The sequence below is a fragment of the Ceratotherium simum genome, chromosome 14 (assembly GCF_057802395.1).
Source record: "Ceratotherium simum simum isolate JZ-2026a chromosome 14, ASM5780239v1, whole genome shotgun sequence".
Taxonomy (NCBI): Eukaryota; Metazoa; Chordata; class Mammalia; order Perissodactyla; family Rhinocerotidae; genus Ceratotherium; species Ceratotherium simum.
In genome coordinates, this window is record NC_141913.1 from 51,851,378 (window position 1) to 51,877,475 (window position 26,098).

Consider the following 26,098-nt stretch of genomic DNA (forward strand, 5'->3'; position numbering starts at 1 on the left):
AAACTTTGGGAACAAATGTTTCGTAGATAGGTGCAGAGTACACTCACAGCGAGAGTCTAGTTACTCTCCATTTGTATTGGTCTTATGCTTTTGTATATAATATTTGAATTTAAAATCTTAATTATCCTGAGTTTTAAAATATTTTCTTAAGGGGCATTCTACCCAAATCATCATCAAAAGATTATTCATAGACCTAAGAAGGACCCCAAAATACATCTTCTAGTTGATTGTTAATGCTTATACTCCTTTTATCAAAACTATCTGTTGCAACATTAGTCATGAGGCCGCAAATGGGATTATTTCCCTAAAAAATATTGTCTTGACTAAAAATCACACTAATAGTAAAATTATTGATATCATATATTATATTTAAAATAGATCTTAAGAATAATTTTATCTCTAAAGTAGGAAAATGGAGAGAAACCTACAAAGTGGTCAAGTTTGTGGGCTGTGTTGATAAATCCAGCAGACAGAGTCTTAAGAAAAAAAGATGACCTTTATCCATGGCCTGATTTTTGGCCAGATCTTGCCGTGCCTGTTCATATATTTAAACCATTTTAAAAATGATATTTCTTATCATAAATATTTTCTAAAAATGACAGAGAAAACATTAGAAGTTAGATGAGCTGATATCTCCTTGACCATCTGTGCTATCTACTGTGTGTGTCTCTTCCCATACCCAGCTCATATTGTCATAATTGGCCCTCTAATCTAAATACCAAATGATCAGCTCTGAATGCCAGCTTGACTGGGATGAGAATTACAAGCATATGTACAGTACCTCGGGTTATTATTGTCAGAACACTACAAAATATGTTTGCGACTCTTGTATATAATTACACCCTGGACTCATTATAGCTGGTAATAACACAGTCTTTTATTCAAGTCAGGATACTCCGGACCCAGTGTAAATCTTGCTCAGCTATATTAAGTCATTCAGAACCTAGATGACACTGCTGAAGGTTGTTTGGGAACAATCACAACGAAATTGGCAGATTCAATAGCATAGAAGAGCTGAATCTGAATGCTGGGCTGAGAAAGGAAATTGTGTTCAGTGGCTTTACCTTGTTAGTGACAAGACTCATGAAAATGCATTCTGATTTTTCTTTCCACATATAGAGACTGTTCCTTTGCAGCTGATGTCTAATATGTTGATATTATTTATCTCAGTAAGATAATACAGTAAAAATTTGGTTTTAACAATGATCTGGAAACAATATCGTCAACAAAAACACCATTTAGATTTTGAATGAATTTGCTGGTAGCTGTGGTTAGTCAGGATAGAATGTGATACTAAAGAGATGGTGACTTTTTTCTATTATCTTAATCATCTACAGTTGCCAATTTCAAAGTGATAGAAAAGGTTAAGTTACTAACTCTCCTAGTAGGATAGAGTGCCCTATGGCCCCATTTTTATGATGATCTATTTCTCCTTTGTGTTTATTTCTTGTTACTTTGCTTTAACACAGGTCTTCTCATGATTGGCTCATCCCTATCTTTACCTTCTTAGTTTAAATAAAATCTCTATTCCTGTCTCCCTCTAATCTTACAAATGTATTCAGTGCAATCAGTTCCTCCCCCGAACATGAATGAACACTAAGGTGGGTTCCATGAGTCCACTGATCAATCTTTTGTAATAAAACATTCTACAGCCATTTTAAGTCAAAGAACACAGTCTCAATTCAGTAATCTTAATGCTTAATAACGATACAAACTCCAAAGCCATTTTAAACTTGAGGCTTTACCTAAACCCCATGGTGAAATCGCCTTCGGAAAAGCCAACTTTCAGAAAAGTGAGGTGTGGTCAGCATCTTCCCCTCTCTCTCTAGGTCTCTATTTTTCCCTCCATATTGTGACAATCAAAATTTCCAGGGGTTAGAGCAAGTGGGAGGGAGAAGAGGAAGGTATTTTCTTTACAAGCTGACTTGGGAAGAGGGCGTTGATTTGCCGTGTACTTTGGAGATGTTTAAAGTTGAATCTTCTTCTAGTGGGCATGTCTATGGGTGGCTTGGAGTCTACCCAGTTGCTGGGAATCTCTCTTCTGTCCTTCGCAATAGGCAAATCCTTCTTTTTTCTGGTTAGTTGGTGTAATTCCTCCCACTAGATTTAGGAAACTTTGGGTCCACTATCATTGCTCCTCTGCAGAAGTCCCCTTAGTATTCCATGCAACCTGTTCGGACAAAGCCTCAGACACACAAACTGGCTCTTCCTTCCACATGACTTTTACCTGATCCTTAAGAAACACTCATATGTTCCTTATTCTAACATATTCTGGCAATACAGCTGCTTCCCAAACTTCAATTCTCTCCCTCTTTGTCACAGGCAACTTCACCCAGACTTTTAAACTTTGAGTTTCTCAGTACAGACTAAACAGTAGTGTAATGTGTCTAACTGTTGGCGACTCAGGTGAAGCTCATCAATGATTTCGTTACATCTCCTCTCTTGATGGGAGGTGAGGAGAGCAGCTCCTCCAGGAGGTAGAATGGGGATCACCATTCAGCTCTCTCCAACAATACCCCCTCCCTTATCCTATTAAATTCATCTCCTTGAAGCGTTTCTCTGTACATGTGGGGCTGGAACAAGACACTCCATCAACCCACCTTGGAGGTGGTGGGACTCACAGTCCAGGACTCTCCAAAATAATTCCATGTTAACTTTTCACAAAATCTTAACTACTGAACATTTTATACCATATCTCTATATACCAGCTATATATGTATGTACTTATATTACCAGCTATAAAACTGGTTTTCTAACACATTCTATTAAAAAATTTTTCATAAGATCTAACACTCCTTATAGTTTATTTCCCACCTATTCTTTGGGCCTCAATCCAGATTTCCATTTTAACGGCCTATTATATTAACATATTCTAGGTATAAATATGTAATGTAATACATATTTATTCAATAAATAAATTATCACATGAATAAGTGTTGAATAAAGTGATATTTAGGATTCTGGTAGTTTTCCTCAGCAAATAAAAAAGGTTGGGATACCTACTTATTTCCGGGGAAAAAATAAATAATAAGTAGATTTAGAAGAAACTCAAATTTATTAAGAAATTCTGAGGCATATATGTGCTAAAAAGTAAAGTATTTTATGGATTATTTATTTGTATATAAAATCTAAGTATTATATTTTATTCATGAAGTTGAAACTAAATTCTCAAGTGGTATATTCCCAAATCATCCACCAAATAAAAAGCTTATAAAACCATATTAAAAGCCTCCATTTAAATTACCAGTAGGATATCTCAGAGGCAGTTGATACAGAGTGTATCGAGGAAACATTTAATGATTGTTTCCTTTAGTAAGTAATTTTTCTGCTATTACTCAAACCATACTTTGTGTTTGTTTGTTTGTTTAGGCTATAATAATTTTATAGCATATAAGAGGTCAAACCTCAATACTGTTCAGAAGTTCTGGAATACTTGAGTTATTTTCTTTTTTTTTTTTTAATTAATTAATTTATTTTTTCCCCCAAAGCCCCAGTAGATAGTTGTATGTCATAGTTGCACAGCCTTCTAGTTGCTGTATGTGGGACGCGGCCATGAGGCCGGAGAAGCGGTGTGTCGGTGCGCGCCCAGGATCCGAACCTGGGCCACCAGCAGCGGAGCGCACGCACTTAACCTCTAAGCCATGGGGCCGGCCCTTGAGTTATTTTCTAATGCCATATCCTTTACTATTGAAGAAGGAGGAGGCAGAGGAGGAGAAGGAAGATGAGGGAGGGGATGGTTTACTTTTTCAACCCCCCAGGTATCTTGCTTTTAATAGCACCAACCTGAGAAATAAAAATATATTGATTATTAGTCACCCTCAAGAAAAGAATAAATTAAATTATAATAGAAGATAAATGCATTTATGTGGGGGATGGAGGTGAGGTGTGAAGTTGGGAGGAGAATCTCCTGTTTTACACTAGAATAAAATGATTTTCCCTTAAACGTTTTTTCTCATTTGGGTTAGTTTGGATAAAAGAAGTTTAGACACTTCAGGAAAATCCGCAATGACTCCACCATTGTGAGGGACCAATCTCTTTCAGACGAAAGCATCAGAACTAAGGCCGGCATGAAGGCATCAAAGGAAAGACAAATCAAAAAGAACTTGGGGAGTAAATAACAAAAAATATCTCATAATTTTACTTAGTATTAACTTGTGCATTTCATAATAAAGATAGACTCAGTAAAAGGTAATAAAGGGACATTTGAGGGTTCATGCTTTTGAAGATTGAAAGATGGAGTAAAGACATTAAGAGGAGACAAAACTTTGTACCTCTATAAAGCAACTTGTTGTAAAAATTGTTCTATGGAATGGTCATAAAAAATGTGCCTACCCAAAACACAAATAAAAGTGAGCTTTTGGTCAAATACATTTCTAAAAAACTACTGTCCATTGTAGAATATTTCATATCACACATTAGTGCATCCACCATCATCCTCAAAAGATAATACAGTAAAGAAATCTATTTAACTTTAACTCTTTTTAATCCAGAATTTTACACACTCTTTTGAACACAGAAGCACTTTTTAAATTTTTCCTTAAAAAAAATAAATAAATGACTGTTAATATTCCATCTTGTTTAGGGTCCCCAAAGAAGCTGAACCTGACACAAGGATTCAAATGTATGTATGTCATTTAAGAGTTGATCCCAGAGTACACCAATAGGAGAGTGGAGAGGGGACACAGGGAAAGGAAGGAGAATCACGAGAACTGCAGCATCAAGGAAAGTACCACTGTGGACAACTGGAGCTCAGGCCTACTGGGGGACTCAGAGTGAGAGTGGGGAATGTGCAGCAGTGTTCTCTCAACCAAGGGACAAAGAAACTGGGGGATTTCATCTCAACCACCTTTGGTTGAGGCTTGCTGTTAAGAGCATGTCTAGCAGAGGCTGAAGCATGTTCCTGTGATCAGAAGTATGTCTTCACTCAACATATCACAGCTGTTTCCAGGAAGCACCCTTCACCTCATGGAGGATGCCGGTGTGGTACCTACAGCCTCGTCTGCTGCACACTCTCTGTTCCATGGAACTTACTAGGGGAAAGTGTGCCTTGGATCCCCTAAATTCCTTTGAATTTTTACCATAGGGACAAAGTACGTCCTTATATAATGCTTCTAGTACCTTTTTCTCAAAAATAGTACTTTTACATTGCAATGAGAAGATCTCTTTAATGATGTCACGCTAAAGCCTAGAGATTTAATCTTTCTAAGTTCCCTGCCCGTCATTTCATTTATTTAGTAGTTTCTCAAATATGGATAGCTGAAGGTTTATTAATTTTGTTGATGACACAGGTGATCTGGAAAAACTTAAAGACAGCCAAATATAAAGTGTTATGAAATTTGCTGGTATCAAATCATAGATTATCACCTTGCAAATAAATAAATTTTTTGTCTTGATCTTCACATTTTTCTTTATGATTTGTAAAAAAAAAAAAAATCAATTACTGTGCTGATTCTGAAGTTTGTATCAATATCATGTAAAACTCCTCTCAAACGTTACCTACTTGAGAAAGCTCTCCCTACTCTGAACCCTGGTAGGATTATGTCTAAGAGTTAACTTCGCACTAATTCTGTGCCTTCTCCATATTTCAAGCCCGTTACTATAAGTTTCCATAATTTATTATTCAAATCCAATTTCCTGTAAGAACTGTGACTGTGTTTTGCTTTACTCTATAGGTCTAGTATCTATCTCAGATATTGATACATATTTTGCTTCAGATAACAATTCAAAGACAACCTGTGATAACTTAAAATAGATACACAGAAGTAAGTAAGTAGGAATAGATTGCCCCAAGATCAAAGAAAGGTAAGCAATATCCACAGGTATATAAATATAACAGGCCAGTTTCCTATTTTATTTCAGGTCCTAATCATGTGGGGAGTTATTAAAAATGTGGTTATGTAGTTGTAGAACAATTACCAGTCCTTTCACTTTTAAAGGCCAAATGATAAAGAATAAGTTTAAAAATGGAAATCACCTTTAAAAAAAAATGTATGATAAGCTACCATTTTTCAATAAAGAACTATTTTGTTCTTCAGATGAAGATAAGACAAAAAATTAGACTTGAATTCTTATAGTTGCATCTAGTTAATGGAACATCTGACTAGATAAAATGCTTTTGACAGTCAATGCAATGCTGTGTTTATAAATCGATACTTTCCCTTAATTTTGTAATTTCCCATTTTATTCTCCATAGGCAAATAAATATTTGACTTTGCAGCATCAAATATTTTCTCTTTTGAAAGCTCTTTGCTATCAAAGTTCATTATGTAGTTACCGAATATATTTCGTCACCTGAGCATTCTCCTTTGAGTAATTTCAAGTGGGAAAATATTGCATTGATTCCAGCACTTATTCTATACAGAAATTGTAAATCTCAACATAATGCATCTAGCCAGAAAGATTCTCGAAGGAAATAAAGGAAAATAGCGATTGTTTCAAAATAATCCTCAAGGCTTGACCAGATGCCATTTGAAAGATGAAAGAGATCCATGTATTTGACCAAATAGTAAACAACTTTGCAACTGTTGACAAATTGTCCTTTGTATATATTTACTTAAATAAAGCTAATATTTATGCTTGTATGAAAATAGTAAGGCTCTATATTAGAAATATTCAAGAGTTGCTGAGTTCATCCCAAAATTCAGGACGGTTATATGTAATAGAAGAAAAACATTATTTAAAAGTTTTCCACTTGCATATGCATATTTTCCATTTTTCATTAAAGGCATCCACATCATGGATAAATTGGTTAAATATATCGGGGGCAGATATTCCTAAAACAGAGAAACATGTATTTCTAAAAATGACATAGAAAAACGTTTGTCTCATATTTCTAAAAATAACAACTCCTAGTTCACATAAATTTTTTATTTTAGCTCAGTTCAAATACTGTCGAGTGCATCAAAAAAATGTACTCAATCACTAATCCACCCTATCTGTTTTAATATTTATTTGGTATTTCTTAGTGTTGCCGAAATGTATGGTATGATGAAAGTTATCAAATATCTTGCTGAATTTTTAATGCTACTTCTGTGTCAATGTCATAATCTGCTTACTATAAGGCCTGCTAATAAACCTACTTTGGCTTATAGTGAGCATGAATTTCTTTTCTAAGCCATTCAGAAGTCATCCAGATATTACATTGTTCTAGGACCTTCTCTCTTGTGATGTCATATTTATTGTTATTTTTGGGTGAATTGATCTCCTTTGACCTTTGAACTTCTTTGTCTGTTTTTGGTACTTCTATGATTCACTACATGATTCTGAAAAGAAGGATGGATTGGGGGGAATAGATTTCTCAAAGTCTTAGATTATATAATCCTTGTATGTATGTAGGTGGACTGATCTTGATCCTTTTGATGTTTCAGATAAGCCCTATTTAGGCTCATTGGTATCTCAAGTAAAACATCCAGATACCCTACATTACTTATAGTTTATTTATTATAAAACAATAGGGAAAATACAGATTTTCTTCACCTTCCCCACCTTCAGATGTATTCACTCTTTGCTCTACCACTTGAAAATGTAGTGGCCGAATTCTTTCACAGAGATTATTCTAATTCAATTACATAGAAAGAGGAAACAAAGAAAATCCATTAAGCACATGGATGGCCATCAGAAGACATATGCCTGAGACTGTTATTTCCACCTTGCTTACATACTGCAATTTGGTTAACCTATACCAGGAGGCCAGTAGTGCTCAGTTTGGCAGCTCATATTTATAATTAGCTATAACATAGATTAGCATATTTTATCTCCCATTCTGTTTTCCAAAAAGCAAACAACTTTAATGGTACTTCTGTGGATACATTTTAATTAGTAGAAATATTTGTCTTATATTTATATTATATCATTGTCATAAAAATATGAATTGATTAAATGTTAGATCTAATAAGAATCTGAGTGATCACATAGGCAAACTCCTCATTTTTCCAGAGAAGATGCAGAATGATTAAAGTACATTATCCAATGACAAATTTCTAGGATTCAGCAACTGTCAAGTCAATATTTGACACAACTAACAACTCCCAATGTGGGGCATAGGTTGTATCTTGCATAGGTCTCAGGTGGGAATGGAAATTAAGTCTCTGGATACTTGACTGTCTTTTACAATAGAAATATAGTAAACCATGAGAATTTGGCTAATGCTTGGTTCTTTTGGGTGCTCAAATTCCTTACTTAAATATAAAAATACATTGCTATCCAATGGTTAAAAAATACTTTATTTAAAATATAAGCATGTGTTTTAAAATATTATTTCTTTTCTAATAAACTTTTACTGGGTCATATTTTCTGTCATAGTTAATTCATTTCTAATACTTGAAAAAAAATAGAATAAATGAAGATATTAAGATATGTATAAACTAATGTCTACAACATCCCTCCAGCCCAAACCTCTTCCCCAAATTCTAAGCTTTATATTTAACTTACTAATGGCCATTTCTACCCACAGTTCCCTCAAATTCAACATGTCCAAAATTAAAGTGATTATCTTCTCTCTGAAAATTGGTTACTTTCCTCTATTGTCACGTAACAAATTGTACCATCACAAATCCTGTCACTGATGACAGAATTTTTTCATCATTATCACATACCTGAATGAAATATCATTTGCTATTGATTTTACTTCCTTTTATTTCTATTTCTTGTCCTTTCCTCCTGCCACTTCCTTTATTCTGATTCTTATATTTTTCATCGAGATTTTTGCAACAACTAATTGTTACCTTGTCTCCATCCTGGATTGTTTCAATTCACTCTTTTCAGCTTAATACAAGTGTTTTATCTAAAACACGAATATGATTATGTAGTTCCATTGCCTGAAATATTTCAGTGACTTTTCAGAGCTTTATTCACAAGGCCAACAGTTTTCATAGGGTAGATGTGCTTTGATCTGGCCCTTACTTCCTGCAGAGTTCCAACTCCTCTCCACATCCTAGATCCCCATGATATTCTAGACAAAGAAAAATTGTAATATGTGTGATCCCCAAAGATTCTCCTCTCATTTTTCACCAAGGTTATTTCCCCTCAGCATTTTATCTTTCTGTCAATCCCTCTTCATTCTTCCAATGGCTCATTTGGTCTTATTCTATTCTCAAAAGAACTCGATACATAGTTCTATTATTACATATTGCACATTGTATTGAAGTTGTTTAGTTGTTTGTCTCTCCAACAATGCTGTGGGCTTCTGTATCAGTCTCTTGAAACTAATTGCCAGATAACCCTGGTGACTGACAGTTGCTTTACTCAGCGTGGACCCTCAATGAATGCCTGCTCAACAAAAATGATTTTTCTCTCCTCCTCTGATATTTGCATGCATTTTGGAATCATCAGTACATCAAGGAAGCGTGTCACCAGACATATAGGTCTTTTACAAATGTCAATAACATTTCCTATAAAATTAGTCGTTACACACACACACGCGGAAAATCAAACTCAGTAACTGGAAGCAGTATATCTTAATCTTCCTTATATTTTGATCTCTAGTGCTGAGTTATAGCCACACTTGTTTCAAAAAAGAATCATATACCATTTCAGGACAGAAAGGAAACTCGACACAGGTAATTACAAACTAAAATTCTTCATTCAAAGTTATCCGATAGTTTTTCCCCATATTCTTTTTTTGTCCCTTGCACAATTTTACTCCCTCCACCCATTTTATAAACTTAAAGAAAGATTAACATTTTGCTATGATACTCTCCTTTTTTCTCCCTTGGTGGATAATTAAAAGTTGCCTGTAGCCATGGCAGCTTGTGATTGAAATCAGTTCCACTGAACAAAAAATTTTGTCACATAGAACCTGTTACTGATATAGAGACCTCCAGGCAATGCTCTGAAATGACCATCAGTGGTTTTCTAGGGTCAGCAGATGACATGCATCCCTAAGGGATACTATTGGAATAAGGTCCTACCATGGTATTAGAGCAAGAATATAGTACCACCCTCCAGATCTGTCATCAACCTCAAGGTTGAGTTATTTGTGATTGTCAGATGCTCTAGGGCACTTCTAAAGAGACAGACACTTAAGCAAACTGTAATCACCAATTTTTAATGGTTATTGACTTACTATTTATCTTCCAGATTGTTTCAACTTTGTGCATTATTCCTCTGCTGTACATTTAAAAAAATGTCCTTAGGTCTGTCTTTTAGTGAACTTGATAAAAAAAATGTCCAGGCATGATTCTGGCTAAAAAGAACAATATTACTTACATTTGGACGTGCAGACTTGGCCCTGTTGACAGTTTTTAATGAAATGAAGATTATGTTCCTAAGAAAACATAACTAAGTACATCCAAATATGGCAAATTAGGTTGAGCTTACAGGAATTCAAGTTAAACAGAGTTTTCACATTTTCAAATATGAATGTGTTTCTGTGACTATATTTACATGTAAACAAAAATATATTTTATTTTCTATTCTTTTTTTCTATAAATAATCAGGAGTTAGCAGTCTATAGAGAAAGACATTAAAACATAAAGTATACATACATACATAATACAAATATATATACATACAGACATGTGCACACATATTTATATGAATATATAATAAAAATAATGAGTTTAATGAAGATAACATGAAAATAAACTCATATAAAGATAATAAAATTTTCATATATCCCTACCATCTCAAAATTGCTGCAAATATTTACTTTCAAAAATTTTGTAATCCATTCTTTTTGCTACAGGTATGCTGATCTTTTTTTAAAAATTATAGGCACATTAAATAATTGATATCAAATGTATATTCATTTTAGTATTATATTATTTTTCATGCATTATTGAAAATTATTAAATTACCACTTAATATATAATTCTACATAATAAACTATAGTTTATCTAGTACAGATAGAATATTTTTTATCTTATAAATAATACTATATTATCATTGTTACTATATATGAATTTTTACCTGAAAATTTACCTAAAATTGATCTGAGCCATGGAATTACTGGGTCAATGCAATCTAATATTTTTGAAGATTCTCCAGACATATTGAAAAGTATTTTTCTAAACAGGGTAGGTTATACTTATTGCCTTCTCTTTATAAGCGTACTTGCAGCACAGCACTCTTAGGTGCTTTGAGCAAAATATTTTTGTTTTAGTTTCTTTTTCCATCTTTGTCTTTTCAGTTGTTTAAAGTTGACACTTTATTACTAAAATAATAAACATTTCTTATTGCTTGTAAAGTGGAGCATCTTTTAAATACCGATAAGCTATTTGCATTTCCCATTTTGCAAAATATCTTTATATATATGCTTTGAATCTATTGCATTTTTAATATTTTCTGAGTTCCCAGCTCCATTCAGAAATAAAAAGGTGTTATCCCATGATTTCTTCCAGTCTTGAGTATTTTTACACTTAAAATTTTTTTCATTTATATATTATTTAGGTCAATGATGTGAGTTGAAAAATAATTTTTTCCCGATAGCTACATTTTCATGGAATAATTTATTTTTGTGAAATCCACTACAGATAGATGATAGATAGATAGGTAGGTAGATAGATAGATAGATAAATGGAAAGATACATAGATAGAAAGACAGAGTCTATTTCTGGCCCATCCATTCTTACCCAGAGCCATTACTTAGTGTTTATATTATTGTTCGCATAATAATATTTTATAAAATCTACTAGGGTATTTACACCCATTGTTATTTTAATAGGAAATTTACTAAACCTAAAATATAATTTGTCAAGAATTAACATCATTACAGTGGCCGATATTTTTATCCAAGAACAATTAGTGTATACCTGCCAATGTATTTGATTCTATCTTTAAATCACATGATAGTTTTTTTGGCTTACTACACTGATCCCATATTTGTGTTTAAGAATATTCTTCAAGGGCCAGCCTCGGTGGCCTAGTGGTTAAGTTCGGCAAGCTCCATTTGGTGGCCCAGGTTCAGTTCCCAGGTGCGGACCTAGACCACTTGTCACTGGCCATGCTGTGGTGGCAGCCCACATACAAAATAGAGGAAGATTGGCAACAGATGTTAGCTCAGGGCAGATCTTCCTCAGTAAAAAAAAAAAAAAAGAACATTCTTCAAGTCTCATATAGTGTTGCTATTGTGATGACATTGTATTGTTAAAAAAAAGAGAGAGAGAGAGATAACAACTCTGATTTAAGTGCAAAAGGCATTAATTGAAACTATTTGGAGTCATTCACAGAATTTTCTGCAGTGTTGGAGAACTGGGTTGGGATAACAGGAGCAAGACCTGCTAAGAATCAGTCATGACTGGAGACAAAGCAACATCACAGAAGCAGTCTGGTAAGAACATGTGGCCACTGTCATTAATATCTGGATGCCCCGGGTGACACTGCTGCTGCCCCTGGCACAGGTGTGTGAGGTTGGGCATGCCTAGTGTGCCCACCCGTGTCATAGCTACAAGATGGGCTGTTTGTTTTCAACACTGACAGGTAAGCTCTATCTATCACAATGACCAATGTAGCAGGGAATTCCAAATATAGAAAACTATTTCAGATTCAAGAATTTTTACTTCATCTACCCAGAATGTCTTGGATCAGTCTTCTATTTTGTGGTGTAGAATTGTAGGACTTTTGTCTATTGCCCGTGTGTTTCACTTCATGATCAACTAACAAGTTTAATATCTTGTGGACCAATCCATTTTGATTAACCCTCAGTCTTTGTTGCCTAATACCTCTATCATTACTTACTTTTGCCAATTAAGTGCTGCTACTTGACCTTTGTCACTCTAGAATCACTTTATCATCAATGAAATCCATGAACACATCACTAAAGTCTTCCCCTGATATGTTAGTTATCTATTGCTGTGTAACAACTTACCCTAAAATTTAGTGGCTTAAAACAACAAATATCTATTATCTCAACAGTTACTATGGATTAGGAATTGAGGAGCAGCTTAGTTGGGTGGTTCTAGCTTGGGGACTGCCATAATGTTATGCTCAGGTTTTCAACTGAAGCTGTTGCCATCAGAAGACTTGAATAGGGCTGGAGGATCTACTTCCAAGGTGCCTCACTTACATCCCTGTCAAGTTAGTGCTGGTCATTGGCAAGAGGCTTTAGTTCATCACCACATTGATATCTCACTAGGCTGGCTGAATGTCTTCATAGCATGGAAGCTGGCATCCACCAGGTAATTCTCCAGGATCACAAGGGTAAAGGCACCATGTCTTCTTAGTCTGTCCTCAGAAGCCAGCCCCATCATTTCTGCAACATCCAATTGGATAGAAAGATCAACCCTATTCAGTGTAGAAGAGGACTATGCAGTCATGAATATCAGGAGATGAGAATCATTAGGGGCCATTTTGGAGTCTGGCTACCATACCTGACTACAGAAGATAGATGCTCTTGTAATTTTAAGGATGCTAGTGATCACTAGTCAATATATTTCTCAATGCAACGATAAATGAATGACCTTCCATTCTCACTTAAGAGATATATTCATTCAATAAGTAACCTCATATGATTAATAAAAAACACAATATTCTTATATCCCTGTTTTATTTCTTCTTCTAGATCAAAAGTCTAGCCCATGACCTGTTTTTATATGAACTCTGAGTTAAGAATAGGTTTTACATTTTAGAGTTGTTAAAAAAAAAAAGGAAAAATAAGAAGAATATGCATCAGAGAACTAATACGGCCTGCAAAGCCTAAAATATCTACTATCTACCTTTTCAGAAAAATTTTAAAGACTCCTATTCTAGATTGTACCAATAAACCTCTGATATTTCACCTGTATTTAGTATAGGCCACCACGAGTTCAAAATTCAGTAAATTAGCCAGGCAAGCAAATAGAATTTCTCCTGGTCATTCTATGCGTCTATAGACTCCAAAACATCTGATAAATTCTTTAATAATGATAAAATAATCCCAATCTACACTTACCTTCCTACCTTCCTTGTATAACATCTTCTAAATCTATTTCACACATATTCCCCACATTTATGCTAATATAAATTTACAGATGCATTTTGTTTCTAAGCATTCTCCTCTCGGGTTTACCCAAGACTTGATCTGGGGACAAAATAAAGTGATAGGAGCTAGATGTTATCAGATTTGGCATTTCTTTAAAAAAAAATACTACCTCAGATGAAGCCATTACAGAGTTCTCAAGCAAAACAGAGCCTGGCTCATTGAATTGGATTGTAAGGGAGGCTCAATGGAATATAGAGGTTTATGGTTCTTGGAAAAATATAGTCCTCCTAAATATCCAAATCCAGCTTTGAAGATCCCACAGTCACTCAGTTCTTGTCCTAATTTTCATATGAGAGCTGGAAATACTGTGAATTTACTATGTTATAATTCACCCATCTGAAGTATTCACCTTTTTATCAGACCTTCTGCTACATCAACCCTTTGGCTTCAAGAGATAGAAAAATATTTTGAGGTAGGTATAGTTACTTTCTGGTTCTTGACAATGCTTTGAATTATACTTATACTTGTCATATTTTATTCTTTATGTTCTCCAGCAGAGTTAGAAGAAGACTACCCTCTTGAAAAACCGTGTTCTTTCTGTCTTTCATAGTAGGGAATAGTAGCACTCATTGACTTGCCAATGTCTTCCATTAGTAGACACTGTATTCCAGGTGACCATAGGTGATAATTCAATAACTACATTAACACTGTTATTCATAGCTACAGGATTATCAGTGCTCCCTTCTCTAATACCAAATGGGTTGTTACTGCATATAAAGATTGATAAATTTGATAGTCAAATTCACTTTTGGTTTCCATTTCTTTGAGTGTTGTTTGTGAATACTTTCTGCCAAAAATTCCATATTTGTCAGCATTATCAGGGGAAGATTGTAGAATTCACTGTAATAAGAATGGATATTACATGACCCATAAAATCATTGAAAGTCCTGGGGCAAATGCTCTAGGCTGAACTTTCAGGATTAACTTCATGAACCACAGGCAGATTAGTCATGATAGAGTAGATACTGACCTTGGAGCCATGCTAGTTCTGCCATAACTTGAATCAACAAAATGAATAGCCCATAATGAATGGATTTCTTCAAGTAGCTCACTTCTTAATCAAAGTCTCATGCAAGTATGTGTAACTGGCAGAACCAGGCATATATTTTAATCTAACTTCCATTGAAATCTCAGATATATAATTTCTGTGTATCTAACCTTGAAAAGGTAAGTTTCACAAAGTAATAAATTATCAAAATGTAGAAAACGTGTTCAAAGTTTTTGGGTAAACTAAATGACATGTGACCGCTACATGGCTCACTCACTCTCCCCACTCTCTGTCTCTCTTGCTGTCTTGTTCTCTCACACTCTCTCTTGCTCTTTCTATCTCAGTTATATTTTCCTTATATTATCATATTTACTTAATATATTTTGAAGCTATGAAATTTGCCTGGTGTTTATATTATCTGTATGAAATGATTTTCCCAAGTAATATTTTTATTTTATTATGCTTTGCTATTAATATTGCCATCACTGTTTTCTTTCATTTGTGCTTGTCTAATATAATTTTGACCTTCATTTTATATTTGCCCTTGAAGGGCCAATTTTTTAAAATATCTCATAAACATGAAGTCACTTAATGTTTATTTTTTAAGCCAATCTGGGAGTCATTTTAGGGAGTTATTTTCCTAAATGAAGCTTTCATTTATATGCTGCATCATTAATTTAAATTCCTTCAAAGTTTAATCTACTAGTTGCTACATCCATCAAGATTTTAATTCAAAAATCTTATTTTTCCTCCCCATTGAATCCTTTTCAAAATCAGATTGTCCTTCTTCATGACATGTTGCTTTGATTTCACAGGAGCAACAAGCATCCTCTTGAAAGGTGTTGAAAACGCAAAGCCGTTTTTCAAAAATTGTGTTTCCTTTCTTGCAGTAAGTCTGTTATAGAAAAGTCATTATGTCAAAATTTGAAGGAATTGGATACTCACCTTTGCCCTGCAGAATTCTTTCATATTTCTCTATTTTATGCTTTTATTATTTTATTAGTTTAGACGAAGAGAATTAAATGCTCTACACTGGCTAGGTATGTGAAAGAGGAGAGAAAATAAACCGTGTACAGAAAGGCGACCCAGAGAGAAGCTAGAGCAGAAAGCATGATTATCCCACACTGAAAGAAGTGAGGGGTGTCACTGGTCCTGGAGCACAGCAGAAGCCACAGAAGAGACAGGGCCCTGTTGGGGATTTCACTTGAGAGGGAAAGAGAGAAATGCTCTAATTCTCCTTTCCAGTGCTCCCATCACTTCTCAATGCCTCTTGGTGGCCAAAACAAGTGAAAGGAAGTGACACAGGAGTCTGGAAAATGCAGCCTGAAAGGTTTGTATTTCCTTTTATGACAAGCAGAGCAGAAAAAAAGAAAAGAAAAGATAGAGAGCAAATAAAACTAAGTAACACTATCCACCTATTTTCCTAGTCAGCAGCATTCTCATTTACCTATCAACTTTAATTTATCATACAAACCTTTATGCTCCCACCTAATCTGAGGCAACTTGCTGTCTTTATAATGAAGACAGTTTTATCCTCTTTATAACAGGGAGAGACTCAAAGTGTCAACAATCATGATTTTCTACTTCTGGTAAAGGCAAAATACTTTCAGAGTTCTAAACATTCTACCAACAGCAACTATAAAAATTTAACAAAATATTAAAGCATATTTACTTGAAGGCATTAGAGACCTAATAGGGCAGCACAGACTGAAGGGACCTAGACAACAGATAAAAGGGAAGTTCAGAGAAGTGAGCAGGCAAATTGGCACTACTTTTCCTCTCAATGTATTTGGTAATTCTCAAAAGAACCAAGAGGCTGAATAAGTGAGAAGAGCTTGCAGCAGCCGTATTAGGCTAGAGGGTCAATAACTCTACCAAAGAGTAGAAGCCCTAGGAAATACTTCAAGTTTTCAATTGTTTTTGCTAAAGAAAAGAGGAGAAAAAAATAAAAATTGCCAGTCCTCATGAAGCCTGAAACCCTGCACCATAATAGAGGAATCCCTATTTGGATTAGGTTATCTGACCCCCATCTTAACTGCCTGCCAGAATCAGAAACAAAAAGTCTCTAGAGAAAAATAGTGAAATGCACAACCTCAGATTATCTCTAAAATGTTTTACCCATAATGTCTAGCATCCAAACAAAACTACCAGGAGAGAAGATTTCTATTCCAGGAGAGAAGATTAAATGATGATAGAGGGAGAGAGAGCGAGAGAAAGAAAGAAGTAGAAACATACCCATAGGAGATACAGATATTGAAGTTAATAGACATAGCTTTTAATTTAAATTTATAAACATATTATAAAGATGAGATAAAAATGAAGAATATCTAATGGAAGCTATAATAAAAATTAAATAGGAATTCTACAACTGAAGAAATTTATAACGTAATTTAGGTCAAAGTAGATAAGTCAACAGTATTTTACATCCAAGAGAAGAAAGGATTGTTGGTTTGGAAAGTCAGGAAAAAATAGGAAGTCTGATACACAGAGAAAAAAAAGATGAAGAATGTAGTTTAATAGTGTAAAGGACCTGTGAGACAGAGTGAACAGTTTGAATACATGTATAATTGAAGTCCCAGATTGAAATATAGAGGTGCGATAAGGATAAAAAGCCAAAGAACACTTAAATATCTCACAAAATCTAAATGAATGTTGTTGTTTAACTTAATTTCTTGTAAGATTCTATGGTTTTATGTAGAATTAAAATATATGATAACAATAGTAAAACAAGTAAGAGAGGTAGGTGGAAGATGGTAAACATATGAATTATTATTAGATTTAATAAGGATTTATGTTGCAATCTCTAAGGTAACTACTAAAAGAAAAATAAAATAGTGTTTATGAGCAAGCTAAATAGAGGATAAGAAATGGAATAATTATTAAAAAATATTACAAAGCAGGCAATAAAGGATGTAAGAAGGAACATGGAATAGGTGGACAAATAAAAAAATCAAAGAGTAAGATAACATATTTAAACCCAAATAGATCAATAATTACATTAAACATAAAGAGGCTAAATATTCTAGTTAAAAAACAATGGTTGTCAGAGTGGGAAAAAACAACTATATATAGGCTTTTTAAAAGCAGGTATAAATCCTCGAATGTAAGGATACAGAAAAGTTGTTAATAAAAGTGTGTAAAAATATATATCATGCAAACAGTAAACAAAGAAAAGCTGGCATTCTATACTAATGTTGGATGAAATAAATTCAAGGAAACAATTATTAATAGAGATAAAGACAGATATACCACAATAATAAAAAGGCAAACCAGCAAGAAGATTTGAAAGATTTGAAGCAAGATTTACAAACTTACCCTAAATGACCTGTATAGAAAACTGCACCTAATAATTGCGAAATACACATTTTCTTCAAATCACATTTACAAATTTAGATAATATGCTTGGCCATAAATATACATCAAATCGCAAAGAATTAAAATCATACATAAAATATGCTCTGACCCCAGTGGAATTAAGCTAAAAAATCAATGAGAAAAATTTTACTGGAAAGTCTCCAAATGTTTGTAAATTAAGCAATATACTTCCAAATAATTCATGAATTAACAAAGAAATAACTATGAAAATAAGAAAAAACATTGTGGACTGAATAATTAAGAAAAAAACACAATCTAAAACTCTCTTATTGCGTCTTTTCAGAGGCTTGATATAGTGTTCTCATTTACTTCCTTTACTTTTTGAGCTTCACCAGGTCTGCTGTGTCTTAAGGCCTAATTTACAGGCGGCTTTTCACATAGCCTAGACCTGATGCAAAACCTTCTCTTTCTCCAGGCCCCACTCAAAACTACGAGCCTTATCAATTATTTGGTAAAAGGGTCCAAGGAACACATATAAATTTATAGTTGTTGCCTCCACAATCCAAGGAACCCCACAGGTGTTATATATTTGGTCAGCTTTAGTGCAACATGAGACACCTTGTCTCGTTTTAGGGGTGATATACTGACGTACCAAGACCATCCGCTCCCTAGTACCTTTCCTAAAATGGCAGGCCCCTGATTTTGTAGTTTCATTCTCCCTCTGGGCAAAGAAACATCTCACCAGTACATCTGGGGTGTTTCCCCTTCCTGTTCACCAAGGACAATCAGTGAGGCGGAGTCAGTCATGTTCTGTGGGGTGTCTATAGGACCAAATTTCTGGAGACTTCAGTAGTAACAGGGAAGTTGACATATCCTTGAGGGAAGATGGTGAACTTGTAATACTCTCTCTCCCACCTGAAGTCAAATAGCTCTGATCATCCTTGATGACTGGTATGGGGGAAAACATGTTCTGTGGGTGGATAGGGGTATATCAAAGCAAAGCGTGTGTAAATATGCTGTAACAGATACCATATCCGTTACAGCAGCTGCAATTGGAATGACTATCTAATAATACTTACAATAATCCACACTCATTTTTAAGATGCATCTGATTTTTATGATGGTCAAACAGGTGAATTAAAGGTAGGTGTGATAGGAATAGTATCTGTCTTCAACTCTTTGAGGGCAGTGTTGACTACCACAATTCTCTGAGGGATGTGATATTGTTTATTTGTCATTACTGTGGTAAAGAAATTCAGTTCCAGGGGTTTTCACTTGGCCTTTTCTACTTGACAGACCCTCACACCATAGGTAAGACAGCTAGTGTGGGTGGAAATTCCGCCAGTGTCTGATTACGTACATTGCAACTGGTCCCACCTAGAGATGGATTCTGAGCAAACCTGCATTTATTACCTGAGTTTATGATTCCTCACTCAGACACTTGAACCAAGATGGCACTTCAGTGTCTTAGGAATCACATCAACTCAGAGCCAGAATAAAATCTTTAAAATTCGGAGTATATCTTTCTCCTCAGCGTCTGCTTGCCATATTAGATGTCCTCTGGTCCTTTTAGAAAAAAGCTTGGAGCAAGATTTAAGTATATTCTCAAGTGAGGTCCTTCCTCAATGGACTCAGCCTGTTTTTTTAATCAAGGGGCTTCAGATCTGTGATGTAGTAACCAATGGTCTAGTGTGCCCAGTACTCGGGGGGTTCCCAGGATGTGGGATTTTTAGTGTTAAAGCCACGACCTGCGATGGTCAGTCACTCTGTCTGTAAATTGGCTTTGGTTTGGGAAGTGGGAGAAAGATTGTAGCTTCCTCTTGTGATGTTGCAAATTGGATTTCTGTCCACCAAACCTAGATCTTTCCTATTATATATATCTAGTAACACATCACTAGGCTGTATATCTGTTTTATTCCTAGGGACTTCGAGTTCAGTTAACGACCACTATAAAACCACGTGTCAAAACATTCTGATTACCTCTCCAGCACTGCTGCCTTTTATGGTAACTGAACTTGCATGGTCTCGAACACTTATACCCCAGTCTCCCACTCTCCAGGATCCCATTACTACCATTGAAATCAAGGACCTCACTGCTACTGCAACCCAATTCCACTTTTATCCCTAGCCTAGGGATGGTAGTCACCACAGAGCTTTTCAGAAATACTGGTATTCTCACAAGAGTATTTATCAATTCCTTTGTAACGAGGACATTTTCCGGGCCCTCTTAGGATACATTGTTGAGGGAGAGTGAGACAATTGCACTTATCAAATCCACTCCAGCACTGTTATATCCTTAAGACTTGAATGCCTTCCTCTACATTATGCCAGGAAAGGTCTGGCTTTTCTGACCTCATTAATGTAAGCTATTGAATCCAGACTTCAATAGCCTGCTGAGCAAACAGATCAAATTTCAACTTCTCTAACTAGCACTTAAATTCAGAATGAAATTTAGTGCAACATTATGGTAACTTTGGCCTCATCCTAAATTAAATTTTGTCCCTTTTGGGAGACTCTATGAATCCATTACCATGATTTTTTCCAGGTATGTCTATACAGATACAAATTAACAATATTTCAGGATTCCTTTGCTGTGTATGCCATATCCTCTTGGAGGAACCTATTGATTCTCTTCCTGAGGCGTTTTGGGAAATAACTACTGTTATTGGCCTGAAGGCAGTTAGAGATTATGGAGTAGGCTTAAACAAACTGTGTCAGGTGGCATAATAAGTATTATATATTTGAAGAAAAGCTACTTTTCTGAGAGTGAAGTTGTTGCTGATTCTACTGGCAAGAAGGATGAGGGAAATTTGGTGGTTTAAGCTTCTCAGCTTTGTCCAAGTGCACACATTGTCCCCATCCCAAATCTCAGGGTTCCACTACTTCTTCATGAATGCCTTAACCGTAAGCAATAATGTCCAGACCTTAACATAAGGGACTGATGATGTTGTGCAGTCAACTTGAACTTGATTTATGCTTTTGCACATTTAAATTTTTGTTCTAATCCTCAACTATGTCTTCCCTGAAGCTATGAGAGAGAAATTCTTTCAAGTTTATCATAGAAGTTCTCTAATACCCTAAGCCTGATTTTAACTGAGAGTTCATACACATGAGCGTATTAGTTTCTTTCTCAGCTCTTTTTCACCTTTAGAAGTGGTCAGCATCCCTCTGTACTTGTCATTATCCTTATTACCACAAGAGGTGAATACAATAGCAATTTGATTTTCCAAAGCCTTGACTTTGACCAGCCCTCCATCTCAAGCATCTATAGATGATGATTTAAGTAAAAATGATGTCACTTCATGCCACAAATTACCATTATCCCATATGCCATATGCAAGAGCATCATGATTGTGTTCATATTCAAATAGGAGATAAGCTCAGCGTTGGAATCCCATCATGAGAGGTATTCTTCTGGGACCACTGCTGATAAAGTACCACAACAATCAGTGTCAAACCAGGAAACACATATCTCTCTGAATATGTCAGATCAAAGAAATTTAACACAAGAAACTAGTAAGAGAGGTGATGAAACAGCCTGACGAGTTAATTAGGGGACAGTAAGGCAACCCATAGACTAGCAATAGCAGATTATCAGAACTACACTTAGCCTGAGAAATGACAAATCAAGGAGGTAATGACACCAGAGCCAAAAAGCCTTGTTAAGGGGTCACCAGGAAGAAGCTGAAATTATGGCAGACTTGTTCCATCAGTGTTTGAACCATGAGTATGTAGCCAAGAAAAGAAGGAGAGAGAAAAATATACTGGCTTTTCCCTTCCTCCTGCCCTCTAATCTCTTTTCAATGCCTGTGATTAGCCAAACCTGGCCAAAAGTCAGCTGATAAAGAGTCAAGAGTCACCTTTCTGTCATTCAGAATCCTATATGGGAAGAGTAGGAACAACTATGAGGGCAAACAGCTTAGAACTAGCTCAATGGAACATGTACTACTAGAAGGAAGGAATGAATGGAAGAAAAGAAAAGAGGAATACGGCTGGAGTGGTGGTGATAGTGGAGGTGAAGGGAGCTGATGATGGTGATGGGAGCAGTTTGGTAGAAGTATGAAACTAGAGTAAAAAGCATATTTGTCACATTTGTGACTGCACCATCCCAATTATGGATAGCATCCCCAGAGAAAGACATCAGCCTAGAATTTTTTCTCTTTAGACCTCTATTGACAAAGGCACATCTCTGGGCCTACCAATGGCCATGGTCTCTCTCTGCAGAGTATGGCGGACAAGACACATCTAAGAGAAAATGTAGGACGTTTCATTGCTTTGGGTGAATCTCTAATGTTAAAGCTTCATAGAGAGGAAAGATGCAGCAGTGAGAACATCCAAATGATACCCAAGCTACTTCACATCTCAAAGTACCTCAAGATTTATCACTGTGGGTGGTCCAGAATGAAGTCCCATGCTCAGGATACTTTGCTTTTCCAGGAGGACACTGGTAGGTCTGCTGGGGTTGCAAAAACCAGCTCTCAGTGATCCCACCAAGAAAAGAGAGACTCCATTTGTGCTGCTTGTAATATCAGTAAAATTTATGAGAGAGGAGGTTGATGTCATTTCTCATGCCACAATTTAGCAAGAGCTTAGAGCTTTGTTTTTGAACCTAAATTTAGGTTCTTATCTTTAATGCAAATAATTCCTTTGTGACATATCCTAAATTGTTTATATATAGTTTATGCCTTACACTCAAAATAACATATGGGATGTCATCTGTTAGTTCTGGAAAGTTTGACACTAATGAGTGCAAAATAGCAAGACTAAGTTATATCTCTTATGATCAAAACTATGAAAAAACTCAACATGTGCTTTTAAAAAAAAGTCTGGGTAGAAATACACCAAAAAAATAACTTTGGAAATTATTGGAGAGTTATAAGTGATCATTTTCTTTTTTGATAGTTCTTTTTATTTTCCTCTTATTCCATATTAAGCATGTGCTATTATAGTGTTATAGATAAATTTTATTCTTAATAAAAGTAAATATTTGAGTCACCAACTTTCAATTTTTACTGTATTTTCCAGAAAACATGTTGCCTCACTGTCATTCCTTAATAATTTTGTAAAATTTTATACAACTTCTTATCATACTAATATTAACCGAAATAAGATATCAAGTTATAATATTGTAATACTGTAGTGCACTACTGCTGTCTAAAATTTGATATTATTTGCAAATGAACTCCAGGAAAACATCATTTGGAAGACAATAATCAAGTCTGGATGATTGCAAGTGTAGCTTATATTTTTAAAGTTGTTGATCTAATCACATTAACTGAATTTGCCACAGGAACTTCTATAGGAAATGATAATAGATTTATGAATAAAGTTTTTGCATCTTTGAATAAAGTTGTGACATCTTTGGTGCATTGACAATGCTCTTACCTTACTTTTGTTCGGTTTGTATGTTGAGAATCTACTATACTTACGATATCAATTATGGCATTAACATCAAAGAACTTTCCCTAATTTTTATTGTTTATCATGTTACAATATTACTTTGTCACTCTTCTGTCCCAATCAATGAAAAACATCACTAAAATGAATCCTGTAATTGGTGTTCCCAAGGTCACACAGAAATTGAGCAGTAAAGAAGGAGGTAAGACTGATAAATGTCCAGTTGCCACCTACTGCTCTCCTATCAAATCCTCCCAGGGGACTAGATAGCCAGGAGGATTTTCATTAATTTCAAAATCATTTGGGTAAATGTAGCTCACATTGGGATGGTGGAAATTTTTGCTTTCTAATGACATGTGTTGGGCTCTGTGGAATGAATGGATGCCTCTGTTGAGTTCTGAAAGCCTGGATGTCTTTTTCACCAAAGGCACAAGTTTCAAGAGAGGAGTTAAAGACTGTGTAGAGAGTAAATAATCCCTTTACACTCAGAGGCGATTTCTCTTGGTCACGTTTAGTCATACTAACAGATCAACGTACAAAAACGTTCACTTTCAAAACCTAAGCTTTTATACATCAGGGAACCTGGGGAGTTGATTTCTGATAATGCAAATCTGGCACTTTTCCTGAAAATAAAATGTGCTTGGCAATGCAAATCCTTGCTAGACAAGGACCGCATAGCTGTTGCTCATAGAGTGGTCTCAAATGCAAATAAAATCCCGTGATGCCTGAATTACCACAGTGTACTGACCTTTTCTTACAATGCCAACAGATAATATATTATTTTCAGTCTCAGAGTGGCTCAACTGCCTGGGCAACAGATCAACGACAGCCTCTTGAGGTCAAAACACTAGTGTTGAGGGTTACTCCTTCATAACTCTGAGTAAATCAATTAACCTTTTCGCTCCAGTTTCATTCATGTGTAAAAGAAGTGGAAGCAAAATTCTGGCTCTAGCCATAATATCTTGGTCCAGAATCATACATGCACAATAGCAAAAATAAAAGTCATGTAAGTAGCACTTGTTTTAAGTATTACTGATTTTTCTCCCAGGTGTTTAATAGATAATGCTGCAAGATGAAATCCCACAAGAAAAACTAATGCTCAGACTCCACAAGACATTAGCTGAGGAGAAAATGGAGCATTTACACATAAAAGGCACAATTGCTTTTGTCAGTTTTTTCCAATTCCATATGGAATTGCCTTGATCACGGAAACTCTTGAGAAGTGTTAGAAAATCCTGTTCTGAAGGGAAACCAAGTCCCCTTCTCCCAGGATCTGTCACTTCACATTTGAGTTTGATGAAATGTTTTAGTGAATGTGTGCAGTGAGCATTTCAGGTTTTATTGAATCGTCATGCTAAAGTGGGCTGTGGCTGTTGAGGACACAGGTCTTGTCCATATTAGCTTCAAAGTGTCACAGACAAGCCTGCTTGAGAGTAAAGTTTAAAGGCATCTTCCTTTGAAGATGCCACCGTTCGTTTTCTTATATCCACATACATAATGCATTTGTTTTCCTTTGTCAGCTTTCAGAATGTGTCATTATCCCCCGCTCTCTGCTTTGGGCCTGCCATGACTTCTAGAATGACAGCTCTTGGCAGCTCACATTAGCATCATTAGAAGCCTGATGATGTGCTTTCTCACTGGGGCACTGTCAAGGTTTTATCCTAACTTTGTAGTTTCAACTTCTGTGATTTGTGTAGATCTGACATCAGCAGAGAAATAGCAGCTTGAAAGACACGAACAAAGACAAGCCTTCATATTGAAATAAGGTAACATCAGATTCACTCTCAAATGTATCATGGTCCAGACTACATAAGAATACCTGGTGATCTCTCAATATAAAAATTTTTAACAAAGTTATCAATTTCACGTTACTTCCGAGGTTTGGATATAATATGGATTTAATTTTTCTCTTTTCTAAAGAATGAAAAATGTCACAGGATTTTAAAAAGGACTCATGTAAAACGAGTGCAAAAACGAATGTTATTTATAAAACTAACAAAAAAACTAGATTAGGTGAGAAAGTATATTGTCTAAAATGACTTTTTGGTTGAAATAGTATTAACTAGGTTTTCTTTTTTTTTTTCTTTTTGAGGAAGATTGACCTTGAGCTAACATCTGCTGCCAATCTTCCTCCTTTTTTCTCCCCAAAGCCCCTAGTAGATAGTTGTATGTCACAGTTGTACATCCTTTTAGTTACTCTACGTGGGACGCCGCCTCAGCATGGCTTGATGAGCGGTGCGTAGGTTTGTGCCCAGGATCCGAAGCTGTGAACCCCGGGCTGCTGAAGCAGAGCATGCAAACTTAACCACTATGCCATCAGGCCGGACCCTATTTATTAGATCTTCTGGTGAAGAATATTTAAAGACAGTTACAATTCTCAAATTTAGCAGTTTTTGTAATGTTGTTTCCCCACTAACCTTTTGCTTAATTTGCAAAATCTG